A 15984-nucleotide genomic window follows, 5' to 3' on the forward strand; every position below is an offset into this window, starting at 1 on the left:
TTCCAAAAAAGTATAAGCTAATCACTCATGTGGAATTAGTAACTCTATAATTAATTAGTCTCACAATAGGAGTAAACATTTCTTCATTTTGTATCTAAATGATGCTACTTTTGCATTGCATTTATATTATTTTGCATTCATTATCTTCATGCAATTGCACGTAAGTTCACAATTATCATTATCATGCCAATACATTTATTAATTTGTTTAGTTGTAGAATAATGATATTTCTCTTTTCCAAATAGTATTTAAAGTTTAAGTTATGTACATCCGTTTCATAATTATATTTCAAGCATGATGTTTTCATAAGATCTTAGTTTAGAAACTAAACAAAGGAAGTTGGAAAACTAAAACTAGCAGTGTTCAGTATATACGATGCCTTTGGGTCACGTTTACAGGTAATGTCATTTTGTTGAACTACTGCACTTAACGCCTAATAAAGTTGCATCAATGACGTTTGTGGCATCGTCCCTATAAATCATCGGGGACTAATAAGGGACACTTGGAAGTTAAAATCCAAGGGGTGGGTAATCCCCCTTGAATCAATAATCTAATAAGATAACTTTTAAATGATTTCACATCCATTGAGATAAACCATAGTAAACCCCTTTTAGGGATGATCAAGTTAAATGCTCTCATGAAATTGATTTCTTTTTGTTTATCTTGAATGGATATTGGTGATTTGCAATTTGGTCAAGGGTGACACTCATGATAAGAATTAGGATCTCGTTATTTTAGGCCACAAGCAATAGGCCATCTCGAGCCTTCGCTTAAGCGCTACCATCGTGGGTAGCAACCGCAAAGAAACTGTCTGGGAAATTGACCCTAGAAAGGGTTGCATACCCACAATCAGTTTACATCAAACCATAGAATAGATAATAGAACTACATACTTTACGCCTTGATCCCGTGGCAAAGTGGGTATGTAGGCAATCTTCGGACAAAGCTGTCCCTCGTACTCAGGCGTTCGTGGGTGGGGTCTAGGCTTGGTTGAGTAAGAATCCTATTTGAAAGATAAGATAATTAAATTGGAAAAGAAATTCAATGCATACTCGGAAGGAATCCCGTATGGATTCGCTTGACTTCCCGAGGCTTTAAGCCAAATTTTGAGGTGGAATTCAAGCTTGTATTATTTAATTACTCCTAAGGACGGTGACCTCGGTGCACTTCTGTTAGAAGAGTGTAGTACTTAGTGAGTGGCTCAGGACCCGAATGGTCCCGATGAGTGTATGTCTCTAGCCAAAGCATATCCTATCTCGTTTCGATAGATGCCTACCCCATATGGGTAGATGCCTATCCCGTTTGGATAGATGCCTACCCTGTATGATTAGATTCCTATTCCATAGTGGATAGATGGAAGCTTATGTCCCGTATGGACAATTGCCTAACCCATATGGTTAGATGCTCATCCCAGATGGATAAATGCCTAATCCTAATGGATGGATGCCTAGAGTATGCAATTGAATAAAACATAATGATTAAATTAAACACACACATAAAAAGAATACTCATTTTTGTTGAATCAATTATGGTGGGTTATTACATCTGGAGTCACTTCGAGCAAGTAACCAATTGAAAACCATTACTTTTGATTTATTGGTTGATAAGTTGGTTGAACATGAAAAACCTTTTGGAAGAAAAATAAATAATACTAATGAAAATGTTTGTTTTGCTCACCAAGAAAAAAATCTAAATAAGAGCTCTTCAAGAGGAGGTTATAATGATAGAGGCAAAGGTAGAGGTCAATGGAGGAAAAATGATAATCAAAATGATAGGCAACATTTATATTGTAAAAGATGTGGTAGAAAAGGAATTCATGAAGCACATGAATGCAAGATGTCATGGGATAAGATAGAAATTTTTTAAGAAAATACTTTGAAGAAAAAAGATTAAAGAAAAGTTTATAATGATGATAAACATTCAGATGATAAAATTCCAGGAGCAACCCAATTTGCTTGTGACAGTGATGATGATAAATATGTGCTTTCTGTTTCTGAATTTGCATCTAATTCCACATGGTATGATTCTTGGATCTCAGCTACTTGATCCACACAACATATGACATTCCAATGCGATTACTTTGAGGAATTTCATGAAAGTGCATGTGGTCCAATTTATTTAGCTGATAAATCAAGTCTCAAACCTATTGGAAAAGGAACTATTTGATTTAAGTTGCCTAATCTTCCAGACTTTGTGCTTCATGATGTATTGTTTATTCCTCAATTGCAACGTAATTTTTTATCACTAGTATTGATTCAACAACAAGACTCCTCTATTCTAATAAATGATGGGCAAGTTGTTAGAAAATAATCAAGTTGTATTCACTGGATGTGAGGATGGGAGATTATTAAAACTAAATGACACTTCTTCTTTTTCCAAAATTTTCGCATATCCTACTGAAGAAGGTAGTCTATCTCCTGTTCTTTTATGGCATGCAAGACTTGGGCATATTGGTTATGATAGCATTCATATCCTACAAAAGAATGGTGTTGATAGCTTACATATTTTGCCTAAAACAATTGAAAAATGTGAAGCATGTATTCTTGCCAAGCAACATAGAAATTATTTTCCTCGCTCCACTTGGAGAGCACAAAGAAAATTGTAGTTTATTCATTTTGATTTATGTGGGCCTTTACCAGTAAATTTTGTGGAAGGATCTAAGTATTTCATGTTGTTTATTGATGATTACAGTCGCATGACTTGGATTTATTTCTTGCAGCAAAAATCAGAATCTTTTGAAATTTTTAAAAGGTTTCATGTTATGATTGAAAAACAAGCTCAATCTCAAATTGGTACTCTTCGAACAGATAATGGTGGAGAATTTACTTCTCTATATTTTGAGGATTATCTACATCAAAATGGGATCTAACATCATCTTACTATTCCAGGTACTCCTCAACAAAATGGTGTTGTTGAACAAATGAATAGAACTATCATGAATATAGTTTGTGCAATGTTATATTTTAAAGGAATCAAATTACATTTTTGAGCTGAAGTAGCAAGAACTGCAGTTTATCTTCGTAATAGATCTCCATCATCTGCATTACACCAATCTATTCCATATGAAGTGTGGGTTGGATATCCTCCTTCTCTTCAACATCTTCACATCTTTTGTTCTACTTGCTATGCTTTAATTCCCAAGGACAAAAGAAGTAAGTTGCAACTTCATAGTATTAAGTGCATTTTTCTTGGTTATTCAAAATCTTCCAAAGCATATAGGTTGTTTGATGAAGTCAAGAAAACTTTCTTTATTACATGTGATGTTGTATTTGTTGAAACCTCCAACATTGCTAAAAATGATGAATGTAAATTCAAACAACTTGATACAATTAAAAAAAATTCTCCTTGGATAGAAAACTCTTGTGAGATTCCACATATAGAATCTATATCTCCAAGTGATCTAATTAATGTTGCTCCATCAATCAATGAGCAAGAAGAAACTCATCATGATGAGCTTGAACTGTCCAAACCATTAACCACTAATACAACATCTAGTAATGAAATGGTCACATCTTTTGTGCAACCAAAGTCTTCTCATGATTGGGCAAAACAAGTCCAACAAGCATTGAAAGATTTAAGACCTGATGAAATAGGTAAAACAGGTACAAGAAGCTCTTACAAAGAAAGGCTCCAAGCTCAAACCAATAGTGCAGATAACTTGGAGACCATTGGTGAAATCAATCTCATAATTGACTTTGAACCATCATCCTATAATGAAGCCAAAAATCTTACAATATGGAAGAAAGCTATGCAAGATGAGTATGATTCTCTTTTGAAAAATGGCACATGGGAGTTGGTTGATCCTCCACTTGGTTGTACCTATTGGCTGCAAGTGGATTTTCAGGAATAAATATAAAGCAGATGGTACACTTTACAAACACAAAGCCTGACTTGTTGCCAAAGGTTATGCTCAAAAGGAGGGCATAGATTATGATGAAACCTTTGCACCTACAGAAAAATGGACCACCATTCGTGCTTTGTTGGCCCTTGTAGCTCAATATGGGTGGAAAATTCACCAAATGGATGTTAAAACAACATTCTTAAATGGTGATCTTAAAGAATCAGTTTATATGACTCAACTAGATGGGTATGTAGTCAATGGAAAAGAACATCAGGCATGCAAGCTTATCAGAGCATTATATGGTTTGAAACAAGCTCCTCGAGCCTAGTATGAAAAACTTACCGAGTATCTCTTAAAGTTTAATTTCCAGCATTTTGAATTTGATGATGCCATACTTTTTGTTAAAAAACTTGATAACATTATTGTCTATCTTGTTGTTTATGTGGATGATTTATTTATCACTAGTCTTGATGAGAATAATATTCAAAATGTGAAAGAACAACTGAAGCAAGGTTTTGATATGACTAATTTAGGCCATCTTCATTACTATTTGGGTATTGAGGTAACTCAAACACCTCATTTTATTTTTATCAACCAACAAAAATATATTGGTGAACTTTTGCATAAGTTTGGCATAGCTGATTGTAAGCCCCTTAGTACTTCTATGGAGCAAAATCTTAAGCTCTCTTCAGATGACCCTTCAGCATTGGTTGATGCAACTATCTACAGGAAACTTGTTGGTAGTTTGATTTATGCTACAACTACCCATCCAGATATTTGTTTTATCATGGGAGTTCTTTCAAGGTTTATGCAACAACCTAGAGAAACTCATTGGTTAGCTGCCAAATGCATTCTTCGCTATTTGCAAGGTACTCAACACTATGGGCTCAAATACTCCAAGACAAACCAATTTTATTTGGTTGGCTATTCCAATTCCGATTATGCAAGTGATTCCATAGATGGAAAATTTGCATTCAGGTATTTAATGTATATTGGATCTGTTGTCATCTCTTGGAGTCTAAAAAGCAATCTGTTCCAGCCGCCTCTTCTTCCGAAGCTGAATATATGGCTGTCTTTGAAGCAAGTCGGGAAATCTTATGGCTTCAAATAATTCTTGAAGACTTGCAGACACCACAGATTTCATCAATTCCACTCTTCATTGACAATCAATCTGCTATCAAAATGGCTAAAAATCCAACATTTCATGATCGCACCATGCACATCAATATAAAGATTCATTTGATTCGGCATCATGTGAAAGATGGCAACATATACCTTAAATATTGCCCCACTGCATATCAACTAGCAAATATTCTTACCAAGGCTTTGGGCAGAGAAAAGTTTGCGAAGTTCAAAGACATGCATGGCTTAACCCCTTCAGATTATGGGGGGGATGTTAATATCTCATTAGGGGTTTAGTTTTATTTAGATTAATTTTTCATTAGTTTATTTTATTACGTTTTTTCTGTTCCGGCAGTTTTGTATAATAGTTTACAACTGTTTTTGCCTCCTCTTTATATCTGCTTGTTTATTTTATTTTGAAGGACACGGTTTTTATGGGAATACAAATTATATTCAGATTGTCATTCTTTCCATTTTTTTCTATCTGATAACAGAGATTCCAGATTGTTATTTTCTACTTGTTTGGATATCAAATTGGTCATTCGACACTTAGACATGAGAGGATATGTCAACACGGGATTTTACCAGACAGATGGCATTCAAATCAGATTTTTCAGTAACGAAATTTATCTATTGAACTTGATGTCATGATTCCTTTACTACTATATTTGTCTGAAACCTAAATCTCATCGTCATGTTCACAGATTTTATCACTGCTTGGTAGTGAGGGTTCATATTACTATTCCGTGTGCTGGTAGATGAGAAATTAATTTTAGACCTATTTTACCTCACTTCGTGGTTCAAGATTCATAGAAGATCTTCGTTTGACTAGGATAAAAATCAGATTCATGGGGTCATTTTGATTGTCTATTCAAAATTTATTTGGATTGAATTTGAAACTCAACCACACGTTCTTATGGTCCTCAAAAGATAAGGATTTGAATTGGAAAAATCCCCTACTGTAAATGCATGTGATTTAAATGGACGTTTGTTAGAGAGGAGTGTTGATTGACGGATTCAATTAAAAATTTATGTTAAATCATTTTTAATTATGGGTCTTAAATAACATCTTTTATCTTATTTATTATTTTTAAATTTATGTATATTTGTCTATGGAATTTTGGTATGTTTGTAAAGTTGAAAGGTTATTATTGAGTCCATTAATATAACCAAATGAATTAGGTGGTTGATATTGCATTCTTGAATTTATAAAATTAAGATTTTATAATATTATACGTTGAATTTATTTGATTTTGATATTTGATATCATATGATTATAGCTATAAAGAATCTTATATAAAAAAAATTTAGTAAAATGAAAAGATTTATATACCCACAACAAAATAAAATAGACTTTAAATATATTAAGTTAAAGATATACTTTAAAATAAATAGTTCCTTGAATATTTTGAGTCTATATTATATATTATGTACAAAATAAATTAGTAAAACAAAAGCAAAAAAACAATTTCAAACTTAACTCGTGCTTACAATCAAAAAGTGGAGAAAATGATTTGTACTTGAATAGCTCAAATCAATGAAACATAATGAATGGTATAGGTTACCCATTGTAAACATATCAATGAAATATAATAAATGATATAGATTACCCATTGAAATGTTTACCAATAATATTTAGCTCGCATCATGCTTAAAAAGTTGTAGACTTACAGTGGCCATATACTAACAAAATCCTTCATTCTACTTTCATCTATTCCCTCTTATACACCAATCAACAACTAAAATTATAACATCATACAAATTGAAGGTTCTCTTTCTGAACCTATTATTGAAATTTAATATTTCAATAATAAAGAATCCCAAACCATAAATCAATCCAAGTACAACTGCCTATCCTATGGTTGCAGCATCCCAATTCTTTGCTTCACCAATTCTCTCAATACTTGTGTAATTGCCATAGCTAAAAGAGTTGTTGTAAACTTTTGTATTGCTAAATGAAATCTCACTTAACTTAGGATTGCCTAACTAGGATGACTCTCCAAAAGTTAGAAACTACACTCCGTGGGGTACCTTCCCATCAAGAAACTTGTAAGATGGATTTAGGACCTCCAAATAACGCAGCAACTAAAGTCTTAATGAAATCTTGTCATTCAACCAATTTACTGACTGATCCATTCCTCCGAATATTTTTGGGATTCAGCCACTGAGATGGTTCCATGGAGTACTACCTTGAAATTCATTGGAACTCAACGAGAGATGCAATTGTGAGAGTGTTTCAATACATTGGCGGATGGTGCCTTCCAAATTATTATTTCCCAATTCCAATTCTTGCAGAGACTAGCATTTTAAAAGGAAATATAAAATAACCCCTCTCAAATGATTACGAGAATGATCTATAAATTCCTTCTTTATGCATGCTTCTATTTGGTTAAAATGAATGTAGGAATCTTTACTTTGGGATTTCAAAGAACAATTTATTGTTTGATCAAACATTCCTTAGAGCATTGCGAGCTACAAGCCAAAACTACGACACTTGAAACACTTAGTCATTCACTACCTTTTTGAAGAGAAACAATATAAAGGAATGTTTGACCCCAAAAGTATCCTTTTCATCGTTATGTTTCGATATTTTGAGTTTTGAGGAAGAGCCTCAAAAATGGTAGTTTTGAACATTGTATATCCTTGATCGCCGACCCTCGACCCCCGGAAACCATGTCATTTCCTTAAAGTTTTCTTGATTTATCGCATTTCGAGGATCTGGCTTTCACACTTCAGAGTTCTTGTGTATAAAATCTATTGAGAAAGTCGTAGCCTCCGATCAGTTAAAGGATGAATTTTTAGGCTTACAACCCTAACAACTTTCGGTCTTGCAACTCTGACAATTTTAGGCATCAGGCATCGGGTTTCCAATGTTTAGGTTTCAAACTTGGTAGCTCAGACCTCCAACCCCTAATCCTCGATGGGGCTCTTCGTTTGTCAAACATTGAAAAGCTCCCGAGCTTTTGGAATTTGGGTGTTAGGCCTTTAGGGTTCCTAGTCAAACTTCAGTATACTAATTCCCAACACTGAATTTTTTTTTTTTTGAGTGTTGGTCTTCCATCTTTCGGGGATCAAAGTCTCTTTATTACAAATAAGGTAAGCTGTATCCCTGACCCTCGAATCCTAACATGAAGTTTTAAGTTATCTATTTGGGTACTGAAATTTACCCCATCTTCAAAACGTCATATCACTTAGCCCAACGATCGAAAAATGATCTTCCCTGCCTCATTAGAAAGAGCTTGAAGACATCTAAAATCAGTCTCTTTGAAATCTACCTACTACAATAGTTCTAAGAGACCAATAAATTTGACCTCAAACTCACCTCCCACGCATTGGTCAACAACTAAAATTATAGCTTCATATAAATTGAAGACCAAATATCTCACCCTTTTATTGAAAGTGAATATTCCAATCATAATAAAGAGTCTCAAACCATGTAACTCAATCCATATGTCATTGCCCACCATTTCATTCAGCATCAAAATTCTCTATTTCAACGCTTGTGTCAATAATTGTGTAGTTGGCAAAGTCAAAAGAGTTGTTGCAAACTATTCTATTGGTAACTGGAATCCCACTTAGATTAGCATTACCTATTCAATGATATTCTTATAAGTACAAATACTAAGTGAAACTTTGTTGTATGTACAAAATACTTTAAAATCTAATGTTCAATCCGCAAAAACAAAAATTCAAACACAAAACAAAGATACACTCTTCTAAGTGTAACCTTGACCTTATTAACAAATTATAAAAAATTAATTACTCTATATTTCATTATTCTTCTAAGACATCAAATTTTAAACATGAATAAACTACTTACTATTCAATAATCTAATCAAATAATAAATGACTATTTATATTAAAACCAACTACATTCTTTATTTCTTCTCAATTTTATTCTCTATCCTATGAAATATTTTCTCTTAATTATATTATATTATTTTTTATATTCATAAATTTTAATTTAAAAAGAAGACTTGTATTTATTTATCTTTTCATATTCCCCCCTCTTGTTAGTATTTTCCACCAATTATATCTATGAATTTTTTCTTTCCCTGTTTTTATTTTTTATTTTTCAATAGTCAAGATGCATGATTTTTAAGTTTTCAAATTTAAGAAATTTTTTTTCTTCAATCTAATTGGATCAAATAATTTGCATCTTTTAGGTGTTAAAATAATATTTAGTTCACCTAATAATATAATATTTAGGTCATTAAATTTTTCGGTCATGAGTTATAATAATATGTATTACCTATTTCGTGTTAACAAAAAATATTTATACCATAACAAATATAATCTTTAATACGTTTAAATTTGTCAGCTTGAAGTTACAAATAAAATATTACTAGTAGTTTATTCACCTCAAGGTTAATAGTGTTAATATTATTTAACCATATTCACATACAATTTTTTTTTTGGTATTCTTTTATATGGCTAAGTTAGGGTATTTAGAAAACAAAATCAATCCTCTTTTTAATCCTGAATACCTTAGAGATACCAATGCTATAACTCACATTTTAATTGTCACAATACTCTTAACATTTTATTTTTTTGCTAAATGGGGTAGTTATATTTTAAACCTAGAAATAGGGTATGAATATTTGTACATTATTAATTACCTAACCCTAATAACATCACTTATATTATTTGCCCAAGTCAATAATATTAAATTTATTTTTATCTTTTCAAATAAATTTTACACATATAATAAACAAATATTTAATAACTAATTTAAAATCTTATTTACAATGTTATCAATCATAACAGCTCCATCATTGAACATATTAATGCTCTTTGGTATACCTCCCTTGATAGCTGTTCCTGGAAGAAACTCCTTAACCACCTTTGGAAGGGGCCCATTGAACCTAAAATTAAATACTTTAGATGGTTGTTGTTGCTGAACAGACTCCCTGTCAGGAACTTGGAAGCTCAAACTGAATACTGTAAATTCTGTAAGATGCCTGAAACTTGTAGACATATCTTTTTTGATTGTATTTTTGCCAGGAAAATTTGGCAAATGTTTGATATATCTTATCCACTTGATTACTCCATTTTGAATATTGTGACTGGACATATTTATGGGATTAAAAAGGATACTAATCTTTTTTGGTACATTCTCTCTTCTAACATCTTGTGGTAGCTCTGGAAGTGCAGGAACGAGGAAAAATATCAGGACAAACCCCGGTCCCTTACTGAGTTTTACCGTAAACTCACATATTTTAAAATCCTCTTGCAGGTCTATACCATGATGATGATTGATAAAGACAAGCTTAGGCAGTTCCTGAAGACCGGTCACGCCACCTTCTTTGTTTATGAGATGAAGCACGGCTACGAGTGGAGAAAGAACATTGATGACATCAAAGCTTTTGACAAGACCCTGAACAAAATGAACCAAGAAATCAGGCGGAACAAGAACACCAAAAAGGAGGTGCTTGCCATGCCGATCCAGGAAAACAAGAAAGTTGTTTGGATGGAGGGGGATAAGGGATGGATGACCTAGGTTGATGCCATTGATGGCATCCTACCTTAGTCTGTCTCCTTTTGATGCTGCTTTTGTAGTAAACATGTCTATACTGTATACTCTCTTTTGATCTCCTCGATGTGAGGCCCTGCCTCGTCCCCTTTTTTTGCTGCCTCTATGAGGCCCGGACTTGATTACGTCTAACTGTATATTTTGAAATCCTTATTATTAATACAAAAACTAATTTAAAATCCATATCTAACTTTTTAAAGTTTTATATTATATAAATAAATAAACACACACACACACAGATATATATATATATATATATATATATAAATTAACAATATTAGTTTAGTTATTCTCATGCAATTTAATATAATTTAATAATATAAAAGTTTGATAATAAAATATTGTTATTAATAATATAATACTAATATTTATAATAATAATTAAATAAATAACAACATAATAATAATAAATATAGTAAAATTTATTATATAATAAAAAATAATTTAAAAATATAAAAAAATGTAATAATGAAAATACAATAATACAAAAATCTTAATGTTTATTTATATGACACTACTTTTAATCTAACCTTAAATCTATCTATTTGTATCTCTAATTGATTCTCAAGATAACCATAAACTAAAGATTTAACTTAAGCCTTTAACCTAGCATAACTTTAAACATAACATTAATTTAACAATTATTCTAAAATATATAAATTAATATTATTATTTTAGTTAGATTATGTTAACTTCATCCAATTTAATAATATTTAACTTTGATAAGAAGGTAATATTGTTAATATAATAATAATATAATATTCAAAATGTCACGAACCCTATTTTTTCATAATTATTTAATTAGGAAAAAAATATTTATTTTTCAAATGAAATTGAAATGAAATAGAACTGTTAATGAAATAAAAAAGGATATCGAATGTACTGATATGATTTATATACAATTGAATGAACACTAATAATTTGTATTGTAAATTGGGATCGTCATTGCTAATGAGGGATTGAGTGCAAAGTGAATGCAGGAATAGGTGAACAATGATGAAGACGAGAACATGGTTTAGGTAGAGTTGCCTTACCTCTTGTATTTCGTTAGGATAGATGGAATCTCTCACACACCACATTAGGATTTATAATTTGCATCTTGAAAATATGGATGATTTAAATGACCTTATTTAAGTGTTTGTTCAAATTGAAATGATGAATTTGGAATGAGAAGTAGATTGATTTAAATGTTTATACATGTGCATTAATTGCATGATGTGAGTAGTGTTTGAATTAAATCTAAGTTGTGTGAGTGATTGTGAAATATTATGCTTTATTGTTAAAAGAGATAAAATGTGTAGATAATTGAAAAGGAATATCGACCCTAGGTTTTATGATCTTTTTAGACATGTATAAATGTATGAAAAGCGTACTTATGAATTTACTTTTGTAAATAGAATAATAGTATAATATATATATATATGAGAAATTTATTCAATCATATACATATATCAATATCCAATTATAGTGAAATTTGACTTCGTCAAGAATTTTGTTTATAAATATACATAATCATTTGAGATTAAAAATATATGCACATTATATATATGTGTGTGTGTGTGTGTGTGTGAATTCTAATAATAATTTGATCACGTACGTGTAAATATGTATGTAACTATTGTATATGTATTTATGAAATTAAATTATGTAATGAAAATCCAATATATATATTTAATTATAGAAAGGGTTTATTAAAGAATTTATTAAACAAAGTTTAATGTTTAATATATGTATTAATGAAAAGTCATTAAATATATATATATATATATATATATATAAATATAAACAAATTATTAAAAAAAACTAAAAATTACATAACACATGGTAGTGGCAGGTTGAAGTTTAAGTTTAAAGAAAGTTAAATAATAATGAGGGTCTCCTCCTTTTATTTGTTATGTTAATACCACCCTCTCCCTTTCAATAAAACCAAACCCCATGTTGCAGCAAATACGGTGGGAGGCAATAAGTCGTTTTACTTCCTTTTTATTTTATAAAGTTGCACCACGTTGCATGGAAATAAACTAGAGAGTTATAACTAACATAAATGTGCAGCATCACGTGGGTAATGTGCAAAATTTAATAAAGTTTAACCCATCACCAAAGATCAGATTCTCTAAATAAAGAAATGAAATATTCCAAGTACGAACTAGATGCCATTTCATATCAAAAGGAAGATAAGTCAAAGTCTCTTGCCAACTGAAACTGCGTCAATTATGTCATTAAAACGACTGAAGCTTCTTTTGTCTTTCTTAAGTGATGTAGATGACTATGCACTCAAATTTTTATAGAAGCATCAACACCTCACATAATGCGTGAATAACTATTTGATTGTATTTAACCTTTAACATACAAGATCAATTTGATATCCACCGTGATCGACATGTATAAGTAGTTATTTAAACTTTGCATATTTTAGGGAAGTCGTTTTAGTAAAGTGGACATAGTCTTGAAGTTAAAAAGCCACATGGATAATCAATAATTATGAATTTAATAGCTTAGTGGTGTGGTGTCATGAAATGAATAATGGATAACAATGCATGGAGAACACATAAGTGTTCTAAACCATTTAGGATTGTTATGTTGTAATTAGATCATGAGTGGTGTCACTTAGAATCAATCCACCTCTAGGAGAGATAGCCCGAAAGTAGGAAAGGAAGGTAGACAACAACACTATATATAGACCATTGAGTTGGAAGAGATGAGGAGGAGATGGAAGAGGAAAAATAAGGAGATGCAACCGAGGATTAGAGAATGGAATGAAGAAGAGAAAAGTAGTGAGATTTAGATTTGTTTTCAATCGAATCGTAAAAGATCGATCATGATCATCTCAGATTTAGAGTCGAATTTCAGAGTAAAGTTTAGAAATAAAAGATAGAAAGGAAGGATAGAGTTAATAGAGGAATCGACAGATGGAGAGTGTCAAAGAGGTTGTGTACCATCTTGAAAGAGAGAAGGCAAATGTGAAGAGGGAAGCAAATCCATCACCTCAAGCTAGTAACAAGAGCATAAGGAGGTAGGATCTACCTTAATTCTTTGATCATTATGCAAGGATAGTAGTGATTAATGAAGTTATATATATAATTATTTATTAGAATAAAGTTTGATTGAGTCAAGCCATGATTAGAACAAAATTGTTTGAACTCGCTTTTGAGTAGTCTTATAGAGAAATGTATGATGAGGTATATATGATAAAATAACTAAGAACACATATGGAAGATGTTAAAAAGTAGTAGGAAATGCATATAGGTTGCATTACATATTCTCTAAAGGATGATCTAGTTTTAGACCTATGCAATATACTAATGGAAGAGTTAGAGTCGAAAGAGGAATCATTGTTAATTGTTCAAAAATTATGTTCATATAAATAGAGATACAATAGTGAAATAATTTCTCAAAGGTTGTTGAAAAACTTAGTAAAACTTTCATAAATGAGATTATCCAATCCTCTAGAAATTAAGTAAGAGGATAGAGAGAGAAACTTTGAGATTGAACCACAAAGAAGATGAAATAATAGGATAACGACTTATAAATAATGAAGTTATTTTTATATCACAAGGAAAGACTTAGACTTTCAAATTTTGCAAGAAAAATAATGATTGTTATCAAGTGTCTCATTTGAAAAGCCTTATAGATAGGTGTTTTATGAACTTGTATCATATTAGATTGTCGTTATAGTAAATTATTGAAGTCGGTGTGTTAAGTTTTAAATCATGAAAAGTCACATATTAGTATTAAACTAAATATGATGTTTTGAGAAAAGAGGTAAATGAACCACGACACTTGGAAAGATAGAGAGAGAGTTTAGACGAGATAAACTTAGAATTCTAAACCATAAGAATGGAATGCATGTTAATGATTATGCTATTTAAATGTTTTAAATAATTGAATAAAAGAATGTGTACTCATTTTATTCAATTTATATGTAAGGTACATACATGTGTTACACCTTCTTAATATTTTTAATGTTGTCTTTAAATTGCTTGAAAGATAGAAGGGAAAGATTGTCTTCTTTTAGATGTATATTTGATTATCCATAAAAGATTGTTTCCTGTCAGATAGGATTGGTTGTAATAAAAGATTTATTTTATCAATTTCTATTCAAAACGAAAGATTGTCTTCTTAGCATAGTATTTTTATCTTACAAGAAATAGGAAGCTAGAATTAATAGGCGAAAGATTGTCTTCTGTATGAATTTATGTGAACAAAGCTAGATAGACTTGTGTTTGTGGAAATTTACCTTCCAGGATGGGTGCCGAATGTGGATTATAGAGAGTATAGTTGCTTTTCCAACTATCTATTTTTGTTGTGCATGGCATTATACTTGATCAAGTAATCAAATTGAATTAACCATTGAAATAATGGAATTCTTTTATTTTATCCTCTCTACCATATCCTAGATTGATAATGAATGCTTGTTTCTTAATAGAAGTAGAAAATTGAAAATGCATGTATCATCTAGGCACGCACCAAATTCCATCTTGCCTTTCGAATTCTTTTGCTAAGCAATTCGTGCAGGGCCGGGTATTCTTCATTGACCAAGAATTCTGGGGAAGCGTAAGCTTCAAGGTTGGGTGGAAAAAGTGCTTGAATCTTGTTCTCGTCTTCATGCTAAAGATTGCATTGGCAATAGCTTGGGTTGCAGATCAACAGACGCATCTCACCCTTTACTTATATTATTTTGTTATCGAACTTATGGCAACTTGAAATGCGTAAGTATTGTATGATTGAAATACTACTTATATCGATTTATTGAATAAAGAATATTTATCTTTTATAGAAATTTCGTGTTTATTATGATCTAAATGGAATGATCAAATGAAGCTATGGATGGAAAAATGGAATGAAATAGATTTATTAACTGATTTATGAGTTTATTTAAGAATAAAGAGTATTTCAGCTATATTTTAAAGTTAGCTCGATTTACGTCTTTACACAAAATAACAATATTTAAAATCAAATCACAATACATTTGATTTTAACCTACAATGTATATAATTGTAAGTTACAATTATAATTCAAATGACATTGTCTAGTTCTAAATCATATAACTACAATCTTACTAAATAGACTAATAATCAACTAATTCAAATCGTGCACATAAAGTCAAAGCAAGTGATGAATTCCTTGACTTGATGGAGATGGTGTCAAACAAGAAAATGCCCTCTCAGTTTTCAAAATCAACCATAATTTAACCATGTCAAACAAAAGTAAACTATATAAATTGTAACTACATAATTTATTTCTGATTATTTTTCATTCCAACTATTTTTATTAATAAACTTAAATCTCGTCCATTTCCTTTCCACAAATATTTGGTGCTTTAATTTAAAATTTCAACCACTCAAAAAAATTAGATTAGAGTACACAAATGTAAAAAATAAAATATTCTCAATGGAAAAATACAAAATTAATCAAGAAATCATTAGGCACAAACTAAATTCTATTTTTGTTAAAATTTTAATTGTATTTGATGACAAAAATATCTAAATA

Source organism: Cryptomeria japonica, chromosome 8 (assembly GCF_030272615.1).
Source record: "Cryptomeria japonica chromosome 8, Sugi_1.0, whole genome shotgun sequence".
In the NCBI taxonomy this organism is placed as follows: Eukaryota; Viridiplantae; Streptophyta; class Pinopsida; order Cupressales; family Cupressaceae; genus Cryptomeria; species Cryptomeria japonica.